The sequence below is a fragment of the Lactuca serriola genome, chromosome 3 (assembly GCF_051521515.1).
Source record: "Lactuca serriola cultivar US96UC23 chromosome 3, Lser_US96UC23_V15, whole genome shotgun sequence".
NCBI lineage: Eukaryota > Viridiplantae > Streptophyta > Magnoliopsida > Asterales > Asteraceae > Lactuca > Lactuca serriola.
This window is the reverse complement of record NC_136410.1, coordinates 242646277-242664851: the sequence shown is the minus strand read 5'-3', so window position 1 is coordinate 242664851 and position 18575 is coordinate 242646277.

The window sequence follows — 18575 nt, the reverse complement described above, 5'->3', positions numbered from 1 at the left end:
AGATTAATTCTTGATCAATACTAATTAAATAATCTTATTAATATATTATAACTTATAATATATTAACAAACCTTAAGTATTATTTCTCTCATTATAGTCTATCCAAGTGCATGATGCCATGCAACCCAAATAGACCATGCCGGGTCGGGTCAAGTCTTACCAATTATAGTTATGGACTTAGACATTAATCCAACAGAGGAAACTCCGGTTGAACCAATTGATGAGTCATTACCTCTTAGACGTTCCAAAAGAATTAGAGTTCAACCCCAGTGGTATGGTTTTCATATTACTACCGAAGGGGACACGTATATTAGTGATAGTACACTAATAAATCTAGATGAACCTAATTGCTATAAGGAAGCCACGGCAGGCCCAGAGTCTGCAAAATGGAAAGAGGCGATGGACATCAAGATTCAGTCCATGTAGGACAACAAAGTTTGGAATTTTGTTGACAATGTGCCCGAACGTAAGACGGTTGGGTGCAAATGGATCTTCAAGAAGAAGACCGACATGGATGGGAATGTGCACACGTACAATGCGCGATTGGTGGTGAAGGGCTTTACTCAAACTCCCGAAGTTGACTATGATGAGAACTTCTCACCAGTTGAGAAAATAAAGTCTATAAGGGTGATGCTAGCTATTGCTGCATTTCATGATTATGAGATATGGAAAATGGACGTCAAGACCGCTTTCCTTAATGGGAAGTTGGCTGAGGATGTTTACATGTCTCAGCTAGAGGGTTTTGTCGATCCGAAGCATCTAAATAGAGTGTGCAAGCTTGAGAAGTCCATTTATGGACGTAAGCAAGCGTCTCGCAGATGGAATCTTTTCATTGATGAGAAAGTCACAGAGTTTGGATTTGTACGAAGCAAAGATGAATCATGTGTATATGTCAAAGCCAATGGGAGCATAGTTAGCTTTCTCATTTTGTATGTCGATGACATACTACTCATAGGAAACGACATCCCGACTCTGCAGGAGGTCAAGTCCTGGCTCGGGAAGTGCTTCGCTATGAAGGACCTCGGGGAGGCTTCCTATATTTTGGGAATAAGGATAATGAGAGAAATAAGTAAGAGACTGATAGGACTTAGTCAGAATACTTACTTAGATAAAGTATTAAAATGATTTAGTATGGAAAACTCAAAGAAGGGAGAACTACCGATACAAAGTAATACCAAATTGAGTAAGACTCAAAGTTTGAGTACCGAAGATGAGATAGCTGAGATGAGCCGAGTACCTTATGCTTCCGCAGTTGGCTCAATCATGTATGTTATGACTTGTACTCGTCCTGATGTGGCCTTTGCTTTGAGCATGGTCAGTAGATATCAAGGGAACCCTGGTAGAGCGCATTGGATTGCGGTCAAGAACATCCTTAAGTACCTTCGGAGGACCAAGGAATGGTTTCTTGTCCTCGGAAGGAGTGACGACTTAAAGGTGCGAGGGTATAGTGACGCCAGTTTCCAGACCGACACGGACAACTACTGTTCACAGTCGGGATGGGTCTTTACCCTTAATGGAGGAGCGATAACTTGGAAAAGTTCAAAACAGGAAACTGTAGCTGATTCAATGTGCGAATCAGAGTACATTGCAGCGAGCGAAGCGTCAAAGGAGGCAATATGGTTGAAGAACTTCATTGGCGATCTTGGAGTTGTGCCTGCCATAAAGGAGCCCATCGAAATTTTCTGTGATAATGAAGGAGCGGTTGCCTTGACTAAGGAACCGAGAGATCATGGTAGATCTCGGCATATCGACATAAAATATCACTTTATTAGACATCGAGTAGAAGAAGGACACCTCGTGGTTAAGAGGATATCATCAGAAGATAACCCAGCAGATCCGCTTATGAACGGACTGAGCAGGGTTAAGCACTTGCAGCATGCTAGGAGTATTGGGCTGAAGGATGATATTAGTTTAGATTAGATAGTTTTAAAAACATGAAATAGATAAATGTAATTGACATTTGATGATTAAATAAAAGTGTATTGTTTATAAGTAAAGTTATTGTCTTATGTTAATTGTTTAGCTATTGTTTCACTTTGCATGTTTTGACTTCCAGAATAATTGAGTTTATTAAGAATAATCGAATTATTGAAATAGTCCACAATCGTTCATATGTTGGAAGTAGGTATGAATGAAGATTGTCATGAATTGGTGTGTAGATTGTCTAAATGGTATTAGACATAGCAAAGGTTTGCTGCAACGTTCATGAGTGCTTATGAACAAGTTTTGAGCATTGGAATAAACCCGCGCTTGCTGGAATCACTTTGGGGTGATCGCAAGACGATAATATCATATGGTCTTAAAACCTAGACATATGGTTTATTATTTACTAATTGGTTGTACATTGATAATGCGAAACAGCATCAGTAAATTGATGTCATAAAACACATTGTTGTGTATAGTTGGTTAGTTGATAAGTAAATGCATATAATTTGAAGTTTATCTGTTACTTCTATCCTAAGAGGGTAAAAGCAATATCACGTCCGCTCGATGATTTGATTTGACTTATGTGTCGGGCCCGGTCAGGACTAAATTGATGTGTTCAATTACGTTCTATGTCAAATAAATCTGAGATCGAGAAAATAGTTGCTGGACAATAAGTATGATCATGTTTCATGAAATCGTTTGCAGGATATCAAAACAGAGGACTGTACGATCCCTTATCAAAAGGACAGGTTACTGATAAGATCAAAGTTGACAGCTTCTTTGAGAGCTAAGATTGCTAATCGGATTGTGTTTGCGTTTATAGTTACTAGACTTATCTAAGTGGGAGACTGTTGGATTAGTGTCTAAGGCTGTAACTATATTTGGTAAATACTTGACCCGATTGTGCATGGTCCTTTTGGGTTGTCTTCACCATAGCAACTTGACAGGTTGATTTATATAGAGAGAAGAGATATTGTTATTAATATATTATAAGAATAATATGTTAAAAGAATAATAATATTATTTAATTAATATAAGTCATAAATTAATTAGGAATTAATTTGGTGACTTAAAGAGATTAATTGAATAAAGGGGCATAAACTGTCAAATGTGTGATAGTTGTATTTTGGGCTAAGGATCTTTATGGATTAAGGGGTGGACGATTTTAGGGATATGGATCTCCTAGAAATCGTCCAAGGCTTATCTAGAATGATCTTTGGATTGCTTTGAGGCTAAGTTATCCAATTAGGGTTTAAGGTGAAACCCTAAGAGCTCATAGTATAAATAGACCCTTAGGGTTCAAGAAATCGACCACTCCATGTTTGAGGAAACCCTAGAGCCAATTTCTCATCTCTCTCATTGGTTTTTGTAAGCCATTAGAGGAGTGACATTTGTAACTCTAAGCTCCAAGAAGAAGAAGGTTTTCAAGCAAGTAACTCAAGGTATTATTCTAGATCTATTTTCATATGTTTTGATTGTAAGTTTACATTAGATCTAGCAATGAAAGTCTTGGATATATATTTCATGTTCAATTAGAGAAACCTAGATCCAAGCTATAGGGTTGTATGTGCACATACGAAAGATCTTCTGTCTAAAACCCATCACCTTGATCTCAAGAAACTATACTGGTGGCCAAACATGAAAGTAGAGATCGCTACCTTCGTGGGCAAGTGTCTGACTTGCGCCAAGGTGAAGGTTGAATATCATAAGCCCTTAGGGTTGCTTCAGTAGCCGTAAATATCTAAGTGGAAGTGGGAGAGGATTACTATGGATTTTATCACTAAATTACCTAAATCTCCGAGTGGGTACGACACCATCTGGGTAATAGTCGACCGATTGACAAAATCCGCTCACTTCCTACCAATCAAAGAAACGTTCAAGAGGGAAAAGCTCACGCGGATTTACATTCAAGAAATAGTTGGACTGCACGGTGTGCCTGTGTCCATTATCTGCGATCGAGATAGCATGTTCACCTCGAGATTTTGGCAGTCTCTGCAGAAAGCATTTGGAATTAAGCTGGACATGATTACAGCTTACCATCCTCGGACAGATGGGCAGAGTGGGAGAACCATTTAGACCTTGGAAGACATGCTGAGAGCATGTGTCATAGACTTCGGTAAGTCATGGGACACCCATTTTCCCTTGGTTGAGTTCTCCTACAACAACAGTTATCATACCAGCATTAAGGTTGCGCCTTTTGAAGCCCTTTATGGCCGCAAGTGCAGATCCCCTATGTGTTGGGCTGAGGTGGGTAACACGCAGCTAGCCAAGGGGCAAGTCCCTGACAGCACTCTCACAGGCCCAAAGATCATCTGTGAAACCACCGAAAAGATCGTACAAATCCGAGAACGACTGAAAGACTCATGATACAAACAAAAGAGTTACGCCGATAAACGACGAAAACCCTTGGAGTTCCAGGTTGGAGACTGTGTTTTGCTGAAGGTCTCACCTTGGAAAGGCATTATATGCTTTGGAAAGCGTGGAAAGCTGAACCCGAGATACATAGGACCATTCGAGATCCTCGCTAGGATCAGTCCTGTAGCATACAAACTTCGTCTACCTCAAGAGCTTAGCAACATCCATCTCGTCTTCCATGTCTCGAATCTTAAGAACTGTTTATCCGAATAAACCCTTATGATCCCTCTCGATAAGATTGAAATCAACGAGAACCTCAACTTCGTGGAGGAACCGGTCGAAATCATGGACAGAGAGATCAAACGAACGAAACAAAGTCGCATCCCGATAGTGAAGGTTCGCTGGAATGCCAAGTGGGGAACTGAATTCACTTGGGAGTAGGAAGATCAGATGAAACAGAAATATCCACATCTCTTTCCAAATCCATGATTTGTATTCTATGTTCAAATTTCGGGACAAAATTCCCTCTAATGGGGGGATGATGTGACAACCCGAAATTTCTTCCGTTCAAACCGTAAAAAATAAATCAATTTGGAATTTATTTCTGTTCTTGATAGCATCATTTTGGGTCTAATTAAATATGCTAAGCTTAGTACAATCAAGTTTTGGGTCCAAGAACGCGTTTTTCTAATTCAAAGCATAACATCTGGGCCAAATACCTCTTCGAGAGGAGTGTACGGCCGCAAACTCGACTTTATGACCGTACACCCCCACCCACCCCCTTGGCCGAAAACTCCAGCCTATATATAGGTTACTTATCCTTCATTTCACACTTTACTCACTTCAAAGGCTTTTTCTCTCTACTCTCTCTCTCTCTCTCTACCTTCATCGAAAATTCCTCCAAGATCCTTAAGATGTAAGTGTTTTCCCACCTTGATTATTGCTACAGTTCCTTATTCTAGTGATGAATCCATGTTTCATCTCATAAATTTCATCATTTCAAGCTTCCTAATAGTAAGTAACTACTCCCTATGCTTGATATCTACTAGAAACCTTTGATTTTCACCTAGAAATCGACCCAAAAATATAAGCACGAAGGGTTTATGACTATAAATCCATATGTACAGCCGTACACCCCTCATTGGCCATAAACCCTAGTATTTGGTCAAAGATTGACCTTAAAAACCCCTTTTAACTATGCATGGGACTTATAACACTTCCAAGAGGCTAGAAAGGACCTAGAAACACCACCAATCACACTTTTCATCTAGTGTTTACGGCCGCAAACTCCTGGGCCGTAAACCCATAGGCCGCAAACTCCTGGGCTGTAAACCCATGGACCGCAAACGCTTGGGCCGCAAACTCTTGGTCCGAAAACCCTATTGGTTCACAAACCTATGATCGTACACCCCTTTTTACGGCCGCAAACTCCCCATCTTCAAATCACATGTGATTCTAACACTTAGTTTCAAGTGTTTCCTAGTCCCTAAGGTGGTTTCTGTAAGAACGGAAATTTTAAAACAAAATTTTCATTTCTTAAAAATGTATTTCCACCCAAAATAAGGCATAAAGATCCAATGTATCATGTCATAATACAAATCATATAAAATCCCAAGATCATAAATCCTCCATCAGTGTGTACAGATCACGCCGGCGCCTTCCCACGGTCCTCGCTAGTACGTGAAACACATACACAACAACTGTAAGCATAAATGCTTAGTGAGTTCCCCAAAATACAACCTACGCACATACGCCTTTCCAGGCCCTGACCTTCCGGTCCATGTGTCTCAGGGGACTTCCGTCCTGACTGGGTAAACCTTCCGGTCCTACCCACGCCAACCTTACGGTCCACATTACAACGCCTTCTGGCCCATAACATATTCGCCTTCCGGCCCATAACATAATGCCTTCCGGCCCATATCAAGCAAATCATACATGGTACATATAACGATTAACTTATCACACATAACACATATATCTCATACCATATCCGACCTTCCGGTCACACAGTCAAACCCTTCTGGGTATTGTATAGTGAGAAGACTCACCTCGTGTATCTCGATAGCTCGCAAATCCCGGAATCACTCGTGCACGATCCTTCGAGCTACAATCCCCCTATAACATCATACGTCTCTTATTAACACTTTTACCACTAAAGTGGACTACCCTTTTCAAGTCAACACTAGTCAACTCTGGTCAACGGTCAACGGTCAACGGTCAACTTTGACCGGACTCGGCGAGTGCACTAGGGCGACTCAGCGAGTCTAGACGTTTTCACCAACTCTCTAGGATTCCCTTTTTGATACGTCGAGTATTCCCCTGACTCGACGAGTTCCACCTGGTAAGAATCGCAGGGCCACGCCGACTCAACTCGCCGAGTCTCAAGAACAACTCGGCGAGTCCCACTTCGACTCAGTCCACCTGTCAACCCTCTCTAACTCGCCCTGACTCACTGAGTCAACCTATAACTCGGCAGGACCACTCATTGAGTGGTTAAGGACAATCTTCATGCTACTCGCCGAGTCTGTTCGTCGGACTCGGCGAGTCCATGCCTTGCAACAACTCAAACTTGCTTCTGAGGTCAGATCCGTTCCAATAATTCATAGATCTAGCCTTCCTAAGCTGATTCATCACGTAAAGTCCTTATCTAGGTGTTCATAACACACCCCATGGCTCATAAATGGTGTTTTGACCTTAGGCATAAGGATTCCAATCCAAAACCCCCATGGATTCACAAAAAGCTTGGGCAAAGGGACACTCTGGACCTCCAAGGGTCCAGATATATAATCTAAATCGCTTAAGGGACCAAGGAAGCACTAGATCTAGCCACAAAAGGGCTCAATAAGCCCTAAATCAATATAAACATCAACATAACAGAGAATAGCTCGAAGATAGTACCTCAAATGTGATGTTCTGGACCTCAAACCTTCAGGAAGTGGCTCCTCTTGTTTTCCCTTAGCTAATTCTTCCTTTCCCTTGCAAGATGACACCTCCAAGGTCAATAATGGCTTCTTACTTTGCTCCAAACGCTCACACTCGCTAGGGTTTCACTCAAGGGACTGGTGAGCACAAATGACGGCCTTAAGGCCCTTTAAATAGGTCCCAAACCCAAGAAATTAGGGTTTCATTAAACAACGCGGACTCGCTGAGTCCAGGCGCGAACCCGCGTCCAGAACCACGATCCTACTCGGTGACTCTGAGCTCCAACTCGCCGAGTCCCCTCAAAAATCATCAAAATCATAAGCATAAAAGATACCTAGAAATCCGGGCTGTTACGACTCTCCCCCACTAGAACTAGACTTCGCCCTCGAAGTCTCGCTCTGTAAATAGCTCCGGATGCTGCTCACGCATCTCACGCTCCGGCTCCCAGGTCATTTTTGATCCCTTCCGATGTTGCCACTGAACCAACACCAGGGGTACCTCCTTGTTCCTCAGAACCTTGATCTTCCGATCTCTGATGGCCACTGGTCTCTTGGCATAATTCAGGCTCGCATCCACCTGAATATCCTCTAATGGAACCACTGCCGATTCATCGGCTATACACTTCCTCAGCTGCAACACATGAAAAGTGTCGTGAATCTGCCCCAACTCTACTGGCAAATCCAAACGATAGGCTACCCGGCCTACCCTCACGATCACACGGAATGGACCAATATATCGGGGCCCCAACTTGCCCCTCTTCCTGAATCGAATCACTCCCTTCCAAGGAGAGACCTTCAGGAGAACAAGGTCGCCGACCTGGAACTCAAGCTCGGACCGGCGTTTGTCTGCATAACTCTTCTGTCGGCTCTGAGCGATCAACAACCTCTGTCTGACCTGCTGAATCTGCTCTGACGTTTGAAGCACGATCTCTGTACTGCCCATCACTCTCTGCCCAACCTCTCCCCAACAAATGGGGGTCCGACACCTCCTCCCACACAACAACTCAAAAGGTGGCATACCAATGCTCGAATGATGGTTGTTGTTGTAGGAAAACTCTACCAAGGGTAAATATGCATCCCAACTACCCCCGAAATCCAACACACATGCTCGGAGCATGTCCTCAAGCGTCTGAATCGTCCGCTCACTCTAACCGTCTGGCTGGGGATGATATGCGGTACTAAAATGCAGTTTAGTACCCAAATCCTCATGAAATTTCTTCCAGAATCTGGAAGTGAAACGCACATCACGGTCTGAAACAATCGAGATCGGCACCCCGTGCCGAGATACTACTTCCCTCACATACACCTCCGCCAATTTCTCTGCTGAAGAACTCTCACTAATGGCAAGAAAGTGAGCGCTCTTCATCAACCTGTCCACAATCACCCAAATTGCATCAACTCCTCTGGCAGTCCTCGGCAATTTGGTGATGAAATCCATAGTGATATGTTCCCACTTCCACTCGGGAACCTCCAATGGCTGCAACTTGCCATGCGGCCTCTGGTGCTCGGCCTTAACCCTATGGCAGGTCAAGCACCTCTCAACAAACCATGCGACGTCCCTCTTCATACAGGGCCACCAATACTCCTTTCTCAAATCCAAATACATCTTCGTAGCCCAGGGATGAATCGAGAATTTCGATCGATGCGCTTCCTCCATCAAAATGGTACGCGTACCACCCACAAACGGTACCCAAATCCTACCCTGAAAAGTCATCATCCCTCTACCATCCGTAACGAATCCTGATACCAAACCAACAACCCGTTCCTTCTTCTGCATTTCAGGTTGCATAGCCTCGGCATGTGCCCCACGAATGGCATCCAATACCGGAGCCATCACGGTCAATCTCAAACATACATCCCGCAGTGGAGTGCTCTCCGCCCTGCGGCTCAACGCATCGGCTACCACATTAGCCTTGCCTGGGTGGTACAGGATCTCACAATCATAATCCTTGACTACATCCAACCACCTTCTCTGTCGCATATTTAGGTTGGGCTGATCCATCAAGTACCTCAAACTCTTATGGTCCGTGTAAATCGTACACCGAACCCCATACAAGTAGTGACGCCAAATCTTGAGGGCGAACACTACTGCCCCCAACTCAAGATCATGGGTGGGATATCTCGTCTCATGAGGCTTCAGCTGCCTCGACGCATATGCTATCACATGTCATCTCTGCATCAGCACTGCTCCCAGCCCCAATATCGATGCATCACAATATACCACAAAGTCCTCCATCCCTTCCGGAAGAGCCAATACCAGGGCTTCGCACAACCTTTGGCGAAGTGTCTCGAAGGAAGCCTGCTGCTCGGGACCCCATGAAAAAGCGACACCCTTCCGGGTCAATCTGGTGAGTGGCACTGCGATCTTGGAGAAATCCTTGATAAATCTCCGATAATACCCCGCCAACCCTAGGAAACTCCTGATCTCAGAGGGTGACTTCGGCACCTCCCAACTCATCACCTCCTCAACCTTGGCCGGATCGACCAGTATCCCTTCCCGGTTAACAAGATGTCCTAAGAACTGGACCTCCCGCAACCAGAAATCACACTTGGAGAACTTTGCATAAAGCTTCTCCGAGCTCAGAACCCTAAGGACCACCCTCAAATGCTCCTCATGCTGTTCCCTAGATCTCGAATATATCAGAATGTCATCGATAAATACAATCACCGACCGATCCAACGTCGGCCTACATACTCGGTTCATGAGATCCATGAACACAGCCGGGGCATTGGTGAGCCCAAAAGGCATCACCACAAACTCATAATGCCCATAATGCGTCCTGAACGCTGTCTTCTGGACGTCCTCATCCCGCACTCTCACCTGATGATATCCAGACCTCAAATCGATCTTGGAGAACCAAGATGCTCCCTGCAACTTATCGAACAAATCGTCGATCCTCGGTAATGGGTAACGGTTCTTGACCGTCAGCTTGTTCAACTCTCGGTAATCAATGCACATCCGGTGTGAACCATCCTTTTTCTTGACGAACAGGATAGGCGCTCCCCACGGCGAGCTGCTCGGCCGAATAAACCCCTTCCCCAGCAGCTCCTGAAGCTGCGAGGATAACTCTTGCATCTCTGGAGGTGCAAGACGATAAGGCACCTTAGCGATAGGCGCGGCCCCCGGAACCAAGTCGATACTGAACTCCACTTGCCTCACAGGAGGCACACCCGGCAACTCCTTGGGAAAAACATCTGGAAACTCACGCACCACTGGAACCTCCTCAACTGAACTCGGCCTCTCGAGAGCCACCCGTGTATCCATCACATATGCCACAAAACCCTTACAGCCCTGCTGTAGACACTGCCTCGCCCTAGTGGCCGAACAAAAAGCTGATCCCGAACGTGTACCCTCGCCGTACACCGAAAGAACTCCCCCACTAGGGTCTCGTATGGTCACTAGCTGACGCTCGCAGTCGATAACTGTGCCGAATCTGCTTAACCAGTCCATGCCCACAATGACACAGACATCACCCATCGCAATAGGAACTAGATCAATCAGAAACTCAACCCCAAAAATCTCTAACACACATCCCCGGAGAACCTCCGTGGCACAAATCACTCTCTCGTCAGCTATGGAAACTCTCAGAGGCCGACTCAACGCCTCACGACTAACACTGATATGCTGACTAAAGGCCAGAGATACGAAAGACTGACTTGCACCCGAGTCAAATAATACTAAAGCAGGTACAGAATTCACAAGAAAAGTACCTACGCATAAACATGAAATAAGCATAACATCCCATAAAATAATAATAATTACAAGAAAGAATACATACCAGCCACAACATCAGGCGCCGCGCGGACCTCCTCCACGGTCAACTGGAAAGCTCTCCCACGAGCCCTCGGAGCCTCGGCCTTCACTGGTCGAGTCTCAGCATCCCTAGCATCAGGTGCAGATCCCTGGTGAAGCTGAGGGCACTCGGCCTTCCGATGGCCGATCTGGTTGCAATGAAAGCAAACCATAAACCCCTTGGGGCAATCCCTAGCAATGTACCCCTCCTTGCCACACTTGTAGCAAGCACCTGATCGACATGTCCCCTCGTGACCCTTGCCGCACTTTCTGCAAGTGCGGCCCTTCTGGCCTCCCGTCCTCGAATCGGTGGACTTAGTCCGCTTGGCAGCCGGCTGAGACAGAGCCGGCCGCCGATCCACCCATTGAGACTCGGCCTCCTCCCTGGCCTGGGTCTCCAACTCGATCTCGCGCTTCCTGGCATTCGCCTGAAGCTCAGCAAAAGTCTGATATGACGAGTTTGATACGAACTCCCGGATATCCCTCTTCAATACCCCCAAATACCGGCTCATCCGAGCCTGCTCCGTGGACACCTACTCTGGGCAGAACATCGCCCTCTCATGAAACTTCCGCGTGATCACCGTGATAGAATCATTACCCTGCTTGAGGGTCAAGAACTCCTGAACCAACCGTTCCCTCTCCACCGGGGGAACGTACTCGTCTCTGAACATAGTACTAAACCTCTCCCATGTCACAGCTGAAACCTCTGCCAGAGTGAAGTTCGCCGTCACGAACTTCCACTAATCCTTTGCTCCCAGGCAAAGCTGGTTCAAGGCGAACCGTACCCTCAGATGCTCCGGACATGAACAAGTGTAGAAGCATCCCTCGATATCAGCAATCCATCTCATCGCAGCGATCGGATCCTGCGTCCCATCAAACTCAGGTGGCTTCGTGTTGTTGAACTCCCGGAACAGCAACGAGTCACCTCCCTGTGGTCTGGCAGCGGCCACAGCTACGGTAGCTGCAGTGGCTGCAGCCTCAGTCAACGCAGCGTACCGCTCATCAAAGGTCTCCATCAGAGTGGTCTTAATAGACCCAAACATCTCCGGAATCTCAGCCCGGATCGCTGCAGCCACCTCCTCATGAATCATCTGACGAATCTCCTCGTCACTCACACTGCTCGTACTAGGCCTGTGGCGTGGTCCAACCATGATGCCTCTGAAATACAACATAGAAATATCAGAGACTCTATCGAGCATAATCGCACTCGATAACGCAACCCTACTCATTCTCCGATACCCAGCGATTCTTACTTGGGTCGCCCACCGACCCGGTGTCTTCGGTAGTTTGGGCCCAATACTACCGACTACACCGCATCAGCATTCATCCCAAGTCCTCCTCCCCAAACCCCGGATCCTGAGTACTCTACTCTTGCCATGCACTAACTACCCGCTCGTTCTCAAAGCATCTCATAGCAACAGATTTCCCTAGACTAAGGCATCACAAATCAGGCCACTCTAGTCCTATTATGAATACCTAGTCTTCTAGCATGCATATCATATCATATCATATCATATCTCATAACACAATATTGTGAGGGTATTTTGGGGATTTTTACCGTTCGGGCGCTGGCTGATCATACACACTGCTTCATTCTTTTTTACCACAAAATCCTTTATAAAATTTTATGCCTTTGTTTTTGAAAGTTTTCATCAAATCCTCGGTTTTAGTTCAGTTACGCCCGAAGGTGTACCCGAATCCCTCAAACCTAGGCTCTGATACCAACTTGTAACAACGGAAATTTTAAAACAAATTTTTCATTTCTTAAAAATGTATTTCCACCCAAAATAAGGCATAAAGATCCAATGTATCATGTCATAATACAAATCATATAAAATCCCAAGATCATAAATCCTCCATCAGTGTGTACAAATCACGCCGGCACCTTCCCACGGTCCTCGCTAGTACCTGAAACACATACACAACAACTGTAAGCATAAATGCTTAGTGAGTTCCCCAAAATACAACCTACGCACATACGCCTTTCCAGGCCCTGACCTTCCGGTCCATGTGTCTCAGGGGACTTCCGTCCCGACTGGGTAAACCTTCCGGTCCTACCCACGCTAACCTTACGGTCCACATTACAACGCCTTCCGACCCATAACATATTCGCCTTCCAGCCCATAACATAATGCCTTCCGGCCCATATCAAGCAAATCATACATGGTACATATAACGATTAACTTATCACACATAACACATATATCTCATACCATATCTGACCTTCCGGTCACACAGTCAAACCCTTCCGGGCATTGTATAGTGAGAAGACTCACCTCGTGTATCTCGATAGCTCGCAAATCCCGGAATCACTCGTGCTCGATCCTTCGAGCTACAATCCCCCTATAACATCATATGTCTCTTATTAACACTTTTACCACTAAAGTGGACTACCCTTTTCAAGTCAACACTAGTCAACTCTGGTCAACGGTCAACTTTGACCGGACTCGGCAAGTGCACTAGGGCGACTCGGTGAGTCTAGACATTTTCACCAACTCTCTAGGATTCCCTTTTTGACACGTCGAGTATTCCCCTGACTCGACAAGTTCCACCTGGTAAGAATCGTGGGGCCACCCCGACTTAACTCGCCGAGTCTCAAGAACAACTCGGCGAGTCCCAGTTCGACTCAGTCCACCTGTTAACCCTCTCTAACTCGCCCTGACTCACTGAGTCAACCTATAGCTCGGCAGGACCACTCACTGAGTGGTTAAGGACAATCTTCATGCTACTCGCCGAGTCTGTTCGTCAAACTCGGCGAGTCCATGCCATGCAACAACTCAAACTTGCTTCTGAGGTCAGATCTGCTCCAACAATTCATAGATCTAGCCTTCCTAAGTTGATTCATCACGTAAAGTCCTTATCTTGGTGTTCATAACACACCCCATGGCTCATAAATGGTGTTTTGACCTTAGGCATAAGGATTCCAATCCAAAACCCCCATGGATTCACAAAAAGCTTGGGCAAAGGGACACTCTAGACCTCCAAGGGTCCAAATCTATAATCTAAATCGCTTAAGGGACCAAGGAAGCACTAGATCTAGCCATAAAAGGGCTCAATAAGCCCTAAATCAATATAAACATCAACATAACAGAGAATAGCTCGAAGATAGTACCTCAAATGTGATGTTCTGGACCTCAAACCTTCAGGAAGTGGCTCCTCTTGTTTTCCCTTAGCTAATTCTTCCTTTCCCTTGCAAGATGACACCTCCAAGGTCAATAATGGCTTCCTACTTTGCTCCAAACGCTCACACTCGCTAGGGTTTCACTCAAGGGACTGGTGAGCACAAATGACGACCTTAAGGCCCTTTAAATAGGTCCCAAACCCGAGAAATTAGGGTTTCATTAAACAACGCGGACTCGCCGAGTCCATACCTTGGACTCGCCGAGTCCAGGCGCGAACCCGCGTTCAGAACCACGATCCTACTCGGCGAGTCTGAGCTCCAACTCGCCGAGTCCCCTCAAAAATCATCAAAATCATAAGCATAAAAGATTCCTGGAAATCCGGGCTGTTACAGTTTCCTTCCATAACAAATAGTGTTATGCCCTCACCTAATACGTATATGTGCTTCTATATGTTAAATAGGATCCGTATGTGTCCAAGGCTCCATTTGACACTCAACATTCCTATCGACATACATACGAATTCTACGTCAAACGGTGATCTCATACCCCTACATTTTCCGAGTTTTTAATGTATTCATGGGGGGAATACAAGTAAAAGCACAAGAAATCTTGTGTTCAAATATATTATTTTGTTTAATATATTACGGTTATCAATATATAGTGAATATAGGAATCAATGTTACAAAACGCGTTAGAACATGAATCATTCAAGAGCCGTTTTCAAAACTAAGGAAATGAACTTACGAATCTTGAAACCAAAGATACTATCTTATAAAGATTCATGTAATATCAAAAATGGTTTTCCTGTGTTATTATTCGTAAAGTCGTTAACTTAATTGGGAGACACGTCCTTGGGCGCTTACAACATTAACTAAGTGGAGGACTACCCTTATAAACTAGAATTTCCTGGAGGGAAAGCATGGATTTTGTGTATAGATCTATACGGGACTGACTATCCCGCACATGGATGCTAGCTACAGTCAGACCGACAGGTCTACGGGTGACAAATGTCATAAAGGATATCGGCGTCCATTTCATGTCGTATCAAGTTTAAGTATGGTCATAAAACTCGCCAATCGTACGACTCTTTTACGTAATATTATACCTCTCCTAAACAATTTCTTTAATAATTTAAGTGTCATACTTATGCCTTACGATTTTGGAACCATTAAAGAAACAATCACTCGTATACCAGGGAAAATAAGGGATTTTCCCAGCCTAAACCTCATACTGGTGGTAGCCAGGGTTTTCAAATGGAAACTATGCTTAACCAATATAAGTATGGTAGATACTTATACCTTCTGATTACGAACCGAGAACTGTTTTCCTAAACAAAATGCTTATGAACTCACCAGCTTTATGATGATACTCTTTCAAAACTTACTTGTATTCTTAGGGCTCTAGTAGATAGGTACTCCCGCCAGCTTTTGAGAAGACGGAGCATTTTGGAGTCTCGTCTTTTACTTTTGTCTCATTTTGGTGTATATAAACTATGTTTTCAAACATATGTAAATATTCATATTATAATGTAATGGTTGGGTTTACTTTGATTACTATGATGCAATTGTTGTGATACCACACATGACGTCATCCACCCTCGGACGTTTCTGCCGTTTGTTTTCACGGTTCGGGGGTGTGACTACTCTTCAAACGGAGACATGTTAGTTGTAGTTGCAAGTCGGTTGCACATTGACATATATAAACGCACTAGTAACTTGGATGTTATAAAACATATCATTATGTGTAATTTGATGAGTAAGTACAAGCGAGCATTTGGATCTAATTTTATCCATTCCTTTTACTCCATGTGGATAAAAGCGCTATTTGTGGGCCTCTCGATGATTTAGTTATGACACCAGGTCAGAACTGATTTGATTTGTTTAATTAGTCGTTTGTCATAAATCGGAAATCAGGAAACAATAGATGGACAGAGAGAATGATTATAATCCATGTCTCAGTCCATATGATATCTAGAATGGAGGAATATATGATCCCTTATCTAATGGACGCGTCATTGACTAGGTCAGATATCGACAACAGATCTATGATTGCAAGTCAGGTTGGAGTCATGCTTGCAATAATAGTTATTAGACTTATCCAAGTGGGAGACTATTGGATTAGGTGTCTAAGCCTGTAACTATTATTGGTATGTACTTGACCCGAGAGTAGCATGGTCCATTATGGTTCCATGGCAGCGGGACAATCTAAAGGATGGATAATTGAGAAGAGATTATTTATGGTTTATTAATATATTATAAGTTATAATATATTAATTTGAAATCATATTATTTAATTAGTATTGATCAAGAATTACTTTGGAATTAATTTTGTGATCAAAAGAGAATAATTAAATATAAGGGGTTGGTTTGGTAAATCATTCATTCTTATTTAGTGGGCTTATGATCCATAGTTCTTCATGTTGGGCTAAACCCATGTGGTAACCCATGGATACTCCATGGAGGTTTTAACTCATGGAGCATGAGGGATATGGAAATTCATTAGGGTTTACATGGTGTAACCCTAGTTTGCCATACTATATAAGAACCCCTCTAGCTCATGAAATTGGCACTAGTGGAAACACAAGAGGGCTAGCCAATTTTATGAGTGCAAGTGACTTCCTCTCAAGTTCCTCTATTGTTGGTGGTGTTGTGTGATTCCATTTGAGGTGCAACACTTGGGGCACTAAGTTCTTAGAGGACCAAGGCTTCCAACTACAACAAAAGGTATGTCATTTAACTTGTTTTAGTACCCAAGTATCAAAGTTTTGTATGCTAGCTAGGGTAATACCTTGGAAAGTTCAAGTTTTCATGTATAGTAGAGAAAACATATATCCAAGGTATTTAGGGTTGCATGCACACCTTAGGAGTGTTAGAATGATCAAAACACATCAGTGTTATCAGAGCATAGGTTTGTTTTCAATTATACTTGATGCTATTTGTTGTTTAAGCTTGAAAAATCGATTACTCCGATGGGATTTTCCTTTCCAGTGAAAGTTGATGGTTTGCAAGTCATAAAGTCTTTGTACTTGCATCCATTTCTCTTGAATCCTTCCTCTTGGTTTTTCCTCCTAACCACAAGCAGTTCAGCTTGACCAACAGATTTACTTTTACTTCCTTCCTCTAATTGGTCGTCATTTAATTCAGGTTTTTCAACAGGCATTGAAGGTTTCCTCCTGTTGTTCAGCATTAATTGTCTCATTCCCTCCCTTTGTTCAACCATCATAGCCTGAATCATGGCTTGTACTCCAGCCATTGCGATTGGTTCTGGTGCAGCTTCTGCTATAGGCACCTGTTCCATCACTTGGGGTTGAGGTTGTTGATTTCTATTTGCGTTTCCAGCTCCACTTTGGGTTCTTTCCATTTTGATTTATGCACCAAATTAGGCGAATTTAGATCTTTACTCACGATATATATTTAAATTCTCCTTATCGCTCCAAAACATTACATGCTAGTTCTAATATCGTAGTCATACGCTTAGAATCTTGAACACATAAGGTTTCTAAATCTGATCGGCAATAGACCATAGATCCGAATAAATAATGTCATATATGGAAAACATATAGCATTTAGCACATAAAAGCATTTTTGGCATCTTTCCTAAAATACACTAGTGCTCGTGTCTAAAATATGGTAGACACTCATCTCACGATCATCACTTAGCATTCTAAGTTTAAGTCTAGAAATCTTACAAATTCCTAGTTCACTTAAACTAATTCCCTGATACCAACTGTGACATCCTAATTTTCACGGCCAGAAAAGACCGATTTCGTTTATGCTTTTATAATAAAATCAGAGTAATCTTTCAAATAAGAGTGTTGTGGAATTTGTCCCCAAAACAAAATAAGATAAAATTTATCAAAGCATTTCTTAAAGAAATGTATTTTTCATTTCATTACAAAACTTGAGATGTCAACATTGGTACAGACCAAAAGCATAAACAATACTTACAACAGTTATTTACGTCTACTGGCCTATAATCCAAAATCTCGCGTCACCATCCAACTATACTCTGGTTCCACTACCTGTAATATAGAAAGCTGAGTGGGTCAGACATGGAAGCCTGGTGAGCATATAGGGTTTTCAACCCACAATAAATAAATTTATTAATTTCATCAACCAACAATAAATTTATTAATTTCATCAACATGAATAGCACTGATTACCTGTTCCCGTTATCCTCACTTTACGTCCATAAACACGTATCACAATGGACCTAGCCTAAGGATCATCATCGGGATGGACTTTACTGCTAAGGGGATTCCTCAGCCATATATGTCCGTAAGGCAACTATGAGGAATATGGAGTACACCGGTGAACACATCGTTCACAAACACCTACAAGTTGCGAGCCTGCTAGCGTTCCGCTAGACTGTCTAGAAAGGTCCGTGGTCGTCGACTATACTCCGCTAGATTACTAGAACAACAACAACATCGAGGCCGCTCATCATTTTAACACACAT